Below are 10,595 nucleotides of genomic sequence, written 5' to 3'. Positions count from 1 at the left end.
TGGCCTTCACAACATCCTCTGCCAAGGAGTTCCACAGGTTGACTGTGCATTGTGTGAAGAAATACTTCCTTTTGTTCGTGTTAAACCTGCTGCCTATTAATTGTATTAGTGACCCCTAGTTCTTGTGTTATGAGAAGTGGTAAATAACACTCCCTTATTCACTTTCTCCACACCCGTCAAGATTTTATATCTGTCATGTCCCCTTTTAGTTGTCTCTTTTCCAAGCTGAAAAGTCCCAGTCTTTTTAATCTCCCCTCATATGGAAGCTGTTCCATAATGTTAATCATTTCCATTGCCCTTCTCTGGACCTTTCCCTTTCTAATAGATCTTTTTTGAGATGAAGTGACCAGAACTGCACACAGTACTCACCGTGTGGGTATCCCATGGATTTATACAGAGGCAATATGATATTTTCTGTCTTATTATCTCTCCCTTTCCCAATGATTCCCAACATTCTGTTCCCTGTTTTGACTGCCGCTGCACATTGAGCGGCATTGTCAGAGAGCGAGCCACAATGCCCCCAAGATCTCTTTCTTGACTGGTAACTACTCATTTAGACCCCATCATTTTATATGTATAGTTGGGAGTCTGTTTTCCAGTGTGCATTACTTTGTAGTAGGGCTGGCAAGCGATTAAAACAATTAATCGTGATTAATTGCACTGTTAATAATTAGAATACCATTTATTTAAATATTTTGAGATGTTTCTACATTTTCAAATATATTGATTTCAATCACAACACGGAGTGCAACGTGGACAGTGCTCACTTTATATTTATTTTTGATTACAAGTATTTTCACTGTAAAAACACAAAAGAAATAGTATTTTTCAATTCACCTCATACAAGTACTGTCCCGCAATCTCTTTATCATGAAAGTTGAACTTACAAATGTAGAATTATGTACCAAAAAAACTGCATTCAAAAATAAAACAATGTAAAATTTTAGAGCCTGCAAGTCCATTCAGTCCTAGTTCTTGTTTAGTTTATCAATTTGTTCTAAACCTCTTGTAATGACATCTCAATCTGGGATGGTTCCTCAGATATGTCACCTAACAAGAATGGCTCAGGTTTGGGACTCTCCCTCACATTATCTGCAGGAAAGATTGATGCAAAGAATTCATTTAGCATCTCTGCAACAGTCTTCCTTGAGTGCTCCTTTCGTACCTCGACTGTCCAGTGGCCCCACTGGTTGTCTGGCAGGCTTCCTGCTTCTGATGAGGTGGCAACACATGGAGTTACTCAGGAATAGCCTTTCAGGAATTCTAACGTATACCGGTTTTCATACTGCACTCATCAGCCTCGCATCTCAGCATCTTCCAGTAGCGCATTAAGAGACGTGACTAACATCTGTCATGTGTTTGTTCTGTCATGCCCCCGTTTCCCCCAGTGAGGAGAAATGAGTTCAGTAGAGCATCATGGAGGAGGGGGTTTCTGTTGGTTTTTTGGGGAGGTGGGCGACCGTGGTATTTGTTTGTTTAGCTATATCAGAAACCACTCTTATTCCAGAATAAGAGTGCCCATGACTGGAGTTCTTCTGAAATAGCTGTTCCACTTTAAAGGCTTGTTTACAATGTCACTTGAAAGTGAGAACAGCATGGCACTGTTTTAGCCGGCGTTGCAAGATATTTACGTGCCAGATGCTCTAAAGAGTCATATGTCCCTTCATGCTTCAACCACCATTCCAGGCAACTCTTCCTTATTCCAGAATACTTTCATGTGTAGACAAACCATTAGTCTCCTGATAATCCTGGGCTCAGGGCCGGCATGCAGCAGTACAGCATACCAGCCCTTCTCCCTGGCCCTGTCTTCACTACCAAGAAATGGTGTGTCCTTAACTCAAGTTAACTAACTGGAGATAAATCATAATGAAAGCAAAGCAAACTGGAGTTTTCCTGAGTTAACAGGTCCAGGGGAACCCTATGCTTCCCCATACTGTTTAACTCAACCTGCTAACTCGTATGGAAACCCAAAACTGCCTTGTCTTCACCAGGATTTTAGCTGGAGTTAGCACACAGTTTCAGTGGCGAAGACAGCTGCTGTCTTGTTCTCCTGGTTCTCTGTTTTTATTACTACTATTTTTTAGTCATTCCCTTCAGTTGGTCTTCTGTAGAAAACCTGAGTCTGCAGAGAGTTTGGAACAATTACTCCGAGGGGTGTGAATTGCCCCGTTCATCTCAGCGAGGGGTTAGCTCAGAGCCTCAGATGCCCAGTGCTAACAATGTGAACAGCAGCAGGTCACAGAGCTCTGCAATTTACCCGTCTGGGTGCCACAGGGGGTGGCCTTTGGGAGGTGCCATTTCTCCTCCCTCCCAACCTCCAGGAGCTGAGCCCAAGGAGCCTAACATAGCCCCAGGGCACATTCCAGGCCCAGCTCGGGGAGCTCAGCCCAAGGAGCCAGGGGAGCTCAGCAGCTACACCTCTCTGTGAGCAGGGTCTCATTCTGCTGATTCATATGGCGGGATGTACCTGGTGGGCTTGGAAAGGGACCATCACCTTTTTCTTCTCCTGATTTGACCCCTCTTCCTAGGCACTCTTTAATCCCCCTCCTGCTCCCCACAATCCACAATCCAAATCTCCTCCCCATCTCTCCCTGCCCTCATTCCCTGCACTCCCCCAGGCCCCCCGCCCCACCTCTCTCCCTCCCTGCTCTCCATATTCACCTGCACCCAGCCCTGCTCTGTCTCTCCCATGAACCAACCAGCCTCCCTCCTCCCCACATCTCCCTCTCCCCACTGCTGCTAACACCCCTTCCAGGCTGAGTTTCACTCTGACGCACCTAAGCTGTGGATAAGGATGCTGGGTCACGCAGGCCAACAGGAGCTGCCTGCCCTCAGACACACTAACATCTCAACTGTCCCTAGAGCCGGGCATGTCACACACGAGCCCCAAGCCTCTCTGGTCCTATTGCCCATTTATGCTGCTCTGGCAGCGTAAAAGAGTGATAAAGTGGGTGGATCCAACCACGGGGGAGGATCCTGGCATGGGGATTCCCTGGGCGGCAAAGAGCAGGCATAATGCTGTGTAATCTAGGCACATCAGGGGCGGGGTGGGGAACTGAAGGCACAACCAGAGCATGGCTGAGCTCCAGCTAGTCTCAGCTGCTGCAAAGGCAGGCACTGTGGGTTTGGGCCTTTTCCTATTTCTTTGTGCTAGAGAAGGCATGAAAGTGACCCGTTTTTTCTTGCGGGACCCTGTGGGTAACTGGAGGAGTGGTAGGGTTATGACATCAGTGAGGGGGAGTGGTTATTTATAACGCGTCGATGTTTATTTTCGTTAACCCATATTTAACTCAAACACCCGAGGCACACTTGGGAAGTAGAATGTCTTAGTTAAATAGCCAAAACACGCAGCCGCTCTGGAGGCACAAAAGCAATTTGCGTACTACTGGAACTGTGGGAGCTGAGGAAAACCAGGCTGGGAGCACGGTGCTAGTTTTAAGACCTGTGATAACTAGATAACTAAGGATCACTAGTGTAAGACCCTTTCCCTCCAAAGCACTGAGCAGGGACTCTCTGTGATGAATGGGTGGGCATCTCTCCTGTGACTGCAGAGAGTACAAGGGGCATAGCTGGGTTTGGAGCCTCCCAACTAAGCCTTGTCCTCTTCTTGCGGTTTACACCACTTTACCCGTGACCAGTAGGGAACCCAGGCTCGCCCACTACTCCAGGTTCCCCCCAGCACACAGCAGCCCTACTGCTCAACTTCAGTCCTCTGCTGCTGTCTCTTTGGGCCTCTTCCTATGGGGCTCTTTTATCTCCAGCCCTACCTCAGGGCCAGCGTCCTCAGGTCCTTCTCCCTCTGCAATCCCAGCTATGTACATTCAGCCAGCCATACCTTCGGTCTGATTGTCCGGCTCCACCCATGTTCATTCCTCTGCTCCCAGCCAGACCTGCCAGGGCCTGCGGCGCCTTTGATCTGAGCCTCTTGGCTGCTCAGGCAGGCCTGGGGGACCCACCTTTGCTGCTCCTGTCCAGTCACTTCGCTGCTTCCTGGGGCGGGGTGTAGTAGGGCCCCAGGGGCTCCTGAAGGGAGCTGCACAGGCCAGGGGCACCGCGTCACAGGGCCCAAGCCCCATCTTTGAGGAACTCCGCTAGTAACCTCCCTTCAGCCCAATAGCTCCCCTTTCAACACAACCCATGGTCTCCTCTCTGAACAGTTCCTTTCCCGCCTTACAATCCTTGTACCAGCCAGCCCTCTGTGGAGAAAGAAGTGGTTCAGGACTATTTAGAAAAGCTGGACAAGCACAAGTCCATGGGGCTGGATGCGCTGCATCCGAGAGTGCTAAAGGAATTGGCGGCTGTGATTGCAGAGCCATTGGCCATTATCTTTGAAAACTCGTGGCGAACGGGGGAAGTCCCAGATGACTGGAAAAAGGCTAATGTAGTGCCCATCTTTAAAAAAGGGAAGAAGGAGGATCCTGGGAACTACAGGCCAGTCAGCCTCACCTCAGTCCCTGGAAAAATCATGGAGCAGGTCCTCAAAGAATCAATCCTGAAGCACTTACATGAGAGGAAAGTGATCAGGAACAGTCAGCATGGATTCACCAAGGGAAGGTCATGCCTGACTAATCTAATCGCCTTCTATGATGAGATTACCGGTTCTGTGGATGAAGGGAAAGCAGTGGACGTGTTATTCCTCGACTTTAGCAAAGCTTTTGACATGGTCTCCCACAGTATTCTTGTCAGCAAGTTAAAGAAGTATGGGCTGGATGAATGCACTATAAGGTGGGTAGAAAGTTGGCTAGATTGTCGGGCTCAACGGGTAGTGATCAATGGCTCCATGTCTAGTTGGCAGCCGGTATCAAGTGGAGTGCCCCAGGGGTCGGTCCTGGGGCCGGTTTTGTTCAATATCTTCATAAATGATCTGGAGGATGGTGTGGATTGCACCCTCAGCAAATTTGCGGATGATACTAAACTAGGAGGAGTGGTAGATACGCTGGAGGGCAGGGATAGGATACAGAGGGACCTAGAAAAATTGGAGGATTGGGCCAAAAGAAATCTGATGAGGTTCAACAAGGACAACTGCAGGGTCCTGCACTTAGGACGGAACAATGCAATGCACCACTACAGACTAGGGACTGAATGGCTAGGCAGCAGTTCTGCGGAAAAGGACCTAGGGGTGACAGTGGAAGAGAAGCTGGATATGAGTCAGCAGTGTGCCCTTGTTGCCAAGAAGGCCAATGGCATTTTGGGCTGTATAAGTAGGGGCATAGCCAGCAGATCGAGGGACGTGATCGTTCCCCTCTATTCAACATTGGTGAGGCCTCATCTGGAGTACTGTGTCCAGTTTTGGGCCCCACACTACAAGAAGGATGTGGATAAATTGGAGAGAGTCCAGCGAAGGGCAACAAAAATGATTAGGGGTCTGGAACACATGACTTATGAGGAGAGGCTGAGGGAACTGGGATTGTTTAGTCTGCAGAAGAGAAGAATGAGGGGGGATTTGATAGCTACTTTTAACTACCTGAGAGGTGGTTCCAGAGAGGATGGTTCTAGACTATTCTCAGTGGTAGAAGAGGACAGGACAAGGAGTAATGGTCTCAAGTTGCAGTGGGGGAGGTTTAGGTTGGATATTAGGAAAAACTTTTTCACCAAGAGGGTGGTGAAACACTGGAATGTGTTACCTAGGGAGGTGGTAGAATCTCCTTCCTTAGAAGTTTTTAAGGTCAGGCTTGACAAAGCCCTGGCTGGGATGATTTAATTGGGGATTGTCCTGCTTTGAGCAGGGGGTTGGACTAGATGACCTCCTGAGGTCCCTTCCAACCCTGATATTCTATGATTCTATTATTCTATGATTCTATGATTCTACCAATCTCCAGCTTCACGAATAATTTTCCATGTGCTACATTGTCAAATACTTTACTTAAGTCCGATCTACCACATTTCCCTTGCCTGGAGAATCAGAGCCTTATGCCAGGGCATGTCTGCACTGCAATCAGGAGGTGTGATTGCAGCATTTGTAGACATATCGAGCTAGCTTTGATCTAGCTAGATCAGCATAACAGTAGAAGCGAAGTTGGGGCGTGCATAAGGTGGCTGCATAAGCTACCTCCACCCACCAGGACCCAGATACATACTTAAGTGGCATCCCTTCGCTGCTGTTACAGAGCTACCTAGCTCAAAGCTAGCCGGGGTCTGTCTTCACCTGCTGCAATCACACCTCCTGATTGCAGGGTAACCATATCCCAAGTCTCTCACGTCTCAGGTTTGATACTCTGTGTGGGGTACACCCTGCCTGTTCCTGCCCCATGACCGCCAGGGCTGGCATGTGACCATCGCATGGGGCTCTGGGTTCCAGCCCTGCCCCGTGTAAAGACAGACACTGGGGAAGACCCCAAGGGGTGGACGTGGCTTTCCATGCCAGTCTTTGTTCTCCCAGCAGGAGTGAAGCATTTGTGGCCTCGGACCCAGGGGGTGGAGAAAGCTCTCTGCAGCGTGATGAGGAATTTCTCTTTCAGGTGTTTGTTTCGGGGGGGGTGGGGGGCTGTAAAGGCGCCAGACGCCATGATTCCATGTCCCGTTCCCACGCCTGCATGCAAGGACGGAAACAGTGAGCGGATGTGGTGCTCATGACACCCAGAGCTGCAAGCCACCACGTCACCCCTCTGCCTCAGCAGGAGTGAGCTTTGCTGGAGATTAGACTGTGTATGTCAGTGTCACCAGCAAACTCCTCCAGACTCTGCAAGGCTCACAGGTAACAGTCAGTGCACCCATGGGCGCCAGGTTTGTATAATTTTTGGTGGTGTCTAGAATGGATCCAAGCAGAGCCATCCCATCCATAGGATGGACTGGGGCGATCACCCTGGGCCTTATACTTCGGGGGACCCGTGCTTCAGGGGAACACGGGGTTCTGGGAAGCCTGGGGGGTTAGTGGGGGGCCTGGCACTGGCAGCAGCGTGTGACCCGGCTCCAGCCCGCCCTGCTCCCCCTCTTCCCGCCCCTGCTCCGCCCCCACCCTGCCTCTTCCCACCCCTGCCCTGCCCCCATTCCACCCCTTCCCCCAAGATCCCACCCCAGCCCTATGGATGGGACGGCTCTGAAAATATAAGCACAAACATTGTTGGAGCCGGGCCCACGTTTCTGAATATTGGTGGAGCACGGGAACCACGGGCCCATATAACTCACCTCCTATGTGCGCCCCAGTTCCTGAGCTCCCCAGAGGCATCTCTCTGCAGCGTCCGTCCCCTCCCACTGCGGCACTCACAGAAATTATTAAGTTTGCTCCCTCCAGCGAGACAGAGCGCACACCAGCCAGCTAGGTGAGCCGCAGACTTCGCTTCAGTAAGCAGCACTGTGATGGTTACTTTATAGTAAAACCAAGAAAGCTTTCTAACAAAGAAAAGAGAGAGACAGGAAAAGAGACAGGGCTGGTAACAAAAAAACAAAGCAAAACACATTTTCCCGTGACTAAAACTCAATTCTAACAAATTATATCTTCACCTAAAACAGTTTCTCACTTGCAGCAAGTTCGCAGCAGCTCCTGCCCTTCAGACCAAGAGGACCCACTGTTCACAGGCTCTGACTCGGATGCTGTTCCTATGTCCCCTAAGTGATGGGTAACGAGAATGTCTGTTTGCTCCCCACGTGGTTCACCAAAGTCCATTGTTTTTGCCATCCTAGCCATGGAGACTTGCTGGGGGTGCAGTCGCTGTCCAAGGCAGGCTGAGGGGTTGGCTCACTGAGCTGTCGCTTGTTAGCGTAATTGCTTTGTTTACCTTACATGTAAATGTACTTTCCTTGTTGTTTGGCTTACGAAGCTTGACCGAGACAGATGGACCCACATTCCTTTGTCTAAGCCAAACTTGTTTATCAAGCCTGCTCCCAAACATGCTTTAGGCACATATTTCCAGCCCACACATACAGAATTCCACACACCATCCGTAGCTACATCACGCGGTGATATTCATGACCAACGTGGCACGTGTTTTTTTATGATACCTTACTTCATACACTTTTATGTACAAAAATATTGCATATCACCAGTTGATTCAAGGGCGTACTCTTTGGGGCTGAGTCCCCCCTGTTCTCCCTGGGGTATCTGGACCCTGATTGCCACAGTGGAACCATGTTGTCATCTGGCAAAGTCAGGTACAGAGAGAAACAGCACAAGGACTCACAATGCTACAGTTGGCCCAGTGCTGCCGAGGGCAGGATCTTTATTCTTATGAGGCCAAATTCCTGACTGCAACAGACCTTTCACTATCTGCCTCCTTCCAGAATTCCATAACCGAGAGTCTGAACCACATCAGGCTAAAATGTACATCTCCCATCAGCTGAGCTGCACAGCTTCGGAGCCAGGTTACTTCAACCAGTTCAGGTGTTTTCTGGCTCTAGGATCACACAACAGCCTCCTTGGCAGTTGGGGGCCTTCTCCTCTCGGGCTGCTGGACAGGGAGTGACTTTAAAACAGCCATGTCCCAGTTTGCTCAGGTCTCTCAGTGCACTTGCTGCTTAAATCAGTTTCTGCTGGTGTAAACAAACCCACTTGCTGCACATGCCCAGGGTCTCCCTCCTCTGCGCATCTGTCACAGGTACAAATAAAATCTCCCTGCTGGCCCTATCTTATTTCGGAGGGACACGCACAGCTGCCGTCTCAGCAGCACGAGCGTCTGTGGCTGCAGGAGTGGGCTCAGCAGACGATTCCTAGATTCCAAGGGCCAGTCCCTGCAGCCCCATTCCCTGCTCCCTGAACCAGCAGCAAATGGCTCTGCACAAATTGGAGCTGCCCCCAGGGTCTGGGAAACCCAAGTGGGATTATGTCAGCTTCCACTCCTGCCCCCGGGGGCTGAGACCCACCCCCAGCCTGGACACAGGACCCTGCCCCGCAAGAGGCTGGCAAGGAAGTGCAGAGCTCCCACAATGCCCCCTCCTCACTCCCAGTCCTGGGAGTAGCTTCCTGAGGTTGGAGGGAAGAAATTTCATTTCATTTGGGGGCCACTGAAATGTTTTGGCTTTATTTGGACTGTTATATATTTGTTTTATGTTCTTCTACCATGTTAATATCATGCCAGGCCACGTTGTCATAACCCTGAAACTTTTTGACTTTTCCATTAAAAGTGACAATGTAAGTAAACACGGTAAAGCCCAAACCAAATATTTTTACATTCTCGAAATGACTGGAATCAAATTGCTATGCTCCCTTGGAATGCTTCGATTTTTGTCAAAGCTGCGTTTTCCGACAGAAATCTGTTCCCTTGGAAACGTTTCCACCCGCTGTAGACTTGATGAGTTACAGTCTCCTCTTTCCAGCCCCCAACCCCACTTGTTTCCCTTTTCCTCCTTCCTCCCTACACCGTGCGGTTGATCTATGAGTCTATGGTCTGGTGTGTTCACAGCAGCTTGGGTGACCTTGGTGATGCTGATGCCTTGGTGACTCATGTGTAATGACTGCTTGGGATGTGATTATCCCTTTCTGGGTATTTTAACCACCCTTTTTACGTTTTAGGTGGGATTTTATGGGCTAAAAGTGTTTTTCACGCCCTGCCTCCTTCCTTCCGGCTCACCCAGTGGTGTTTACAGAGGTGTCCATGAGCAGTGGGCTGTCCCCTGGGGAGGATGTGCACACGGACACCCCTCAGCTGCTGTAGCGAGTGGGTGTCTCTGGACCCACCGTGGCTGCTTGATTCCTTATAATGTTTATTGACAGGCCCAGCAGAGCCACTCGCATCAGTGCCTGGGGGAGGAAAGGAATCAATATGTCTGCATAAGAGATGGCATGTCCCCGCCAGGCGGGAGGTGTGCGAGACAGCTCCCAGGCTACCCGGGCAGAAAATGTACAGATCCCAAGGCCAGAAGGGACCCACCTGATCATCTAATCCGACCTCCTGCATCACACAGGCCAGAGAGATGCCCCCAAATCATCCCCGGAGCAGATCCTTTAGAGCCACACACCCTCTTGCTTTTAAAAAACAGCCCGAGAGAGTGACAGCAAGTGGCCTGTGCTACTCCGGCCTCAGTGTCAGTGATGCCACCGACTGCTGCGGAAGAGACCCGGAGCCCTGCGGCCCGAGCCGGGGGGAGCCGGAGCCGGGCACCCCCAGGGCATCTGAGCCCAGGGGCAGTGAGCGGATTGGTTTCCTCTCCTAGAACCACAGACTCAGAGAAGATCAGGGCTGGAAGGGACCCCGGGAGGTATCCAGCCCACCCCCTGCTCAGCGCAGGACCAGTCCCCCGCTAGCTCCAAGGCTGCAGCCGGTCGCGCTGTGCCTGGCCCGGCGCTGCGGGCGGAGACGCGGGGCTCACAGGGGACTCCCCCGGCCGGCTGCGGGCGGAGCCGGAGCCCCCCACCGGGCGCGGGGAGGCTGCTGGGAGGTGTAGTCCCCCCCGAAAAGGCTGGCCGGGAAGGGGGCAGGACCGTTCCCAGTGATGCTTTGCTGCCGCGCACGGAGGGAGGCGACGACAAGGGACCTGCTCTGCCCACGGAGCTTCCCCCTTCCTGCGTGGGCGCCCCACGCCCCTGGCTCCGTCCTGCCCTGGCTGCCCCCAGCGCCCGGGGGAAGAGCCGCTCCGGCAGGGACCGAGCCTCCCCGCCCCAGCCCAGCCGAGCAGCGGCAGCCCCGGCCGCCCGGGCTCCGGGGGAGGCGGGCGGCGAGATG

Source organism: Natator depressus, chromosome 2 (assembly GCF_965152275.1).
Source record: "Natator depressus isolate rNatDep1 chromosome 2, rNatDep2.hap1, whole genome shotgun sequence".
Taxonomy (NCBI): Eukaryota; Metazoa; Chordata; order Testudines; family Cheloniidae; genus Natator; species Natator depressus.
The sequence above is the reverse complement of the archived record's forward strand: the minus strand, read 5'-3'. Positions refer to the sequence as shown.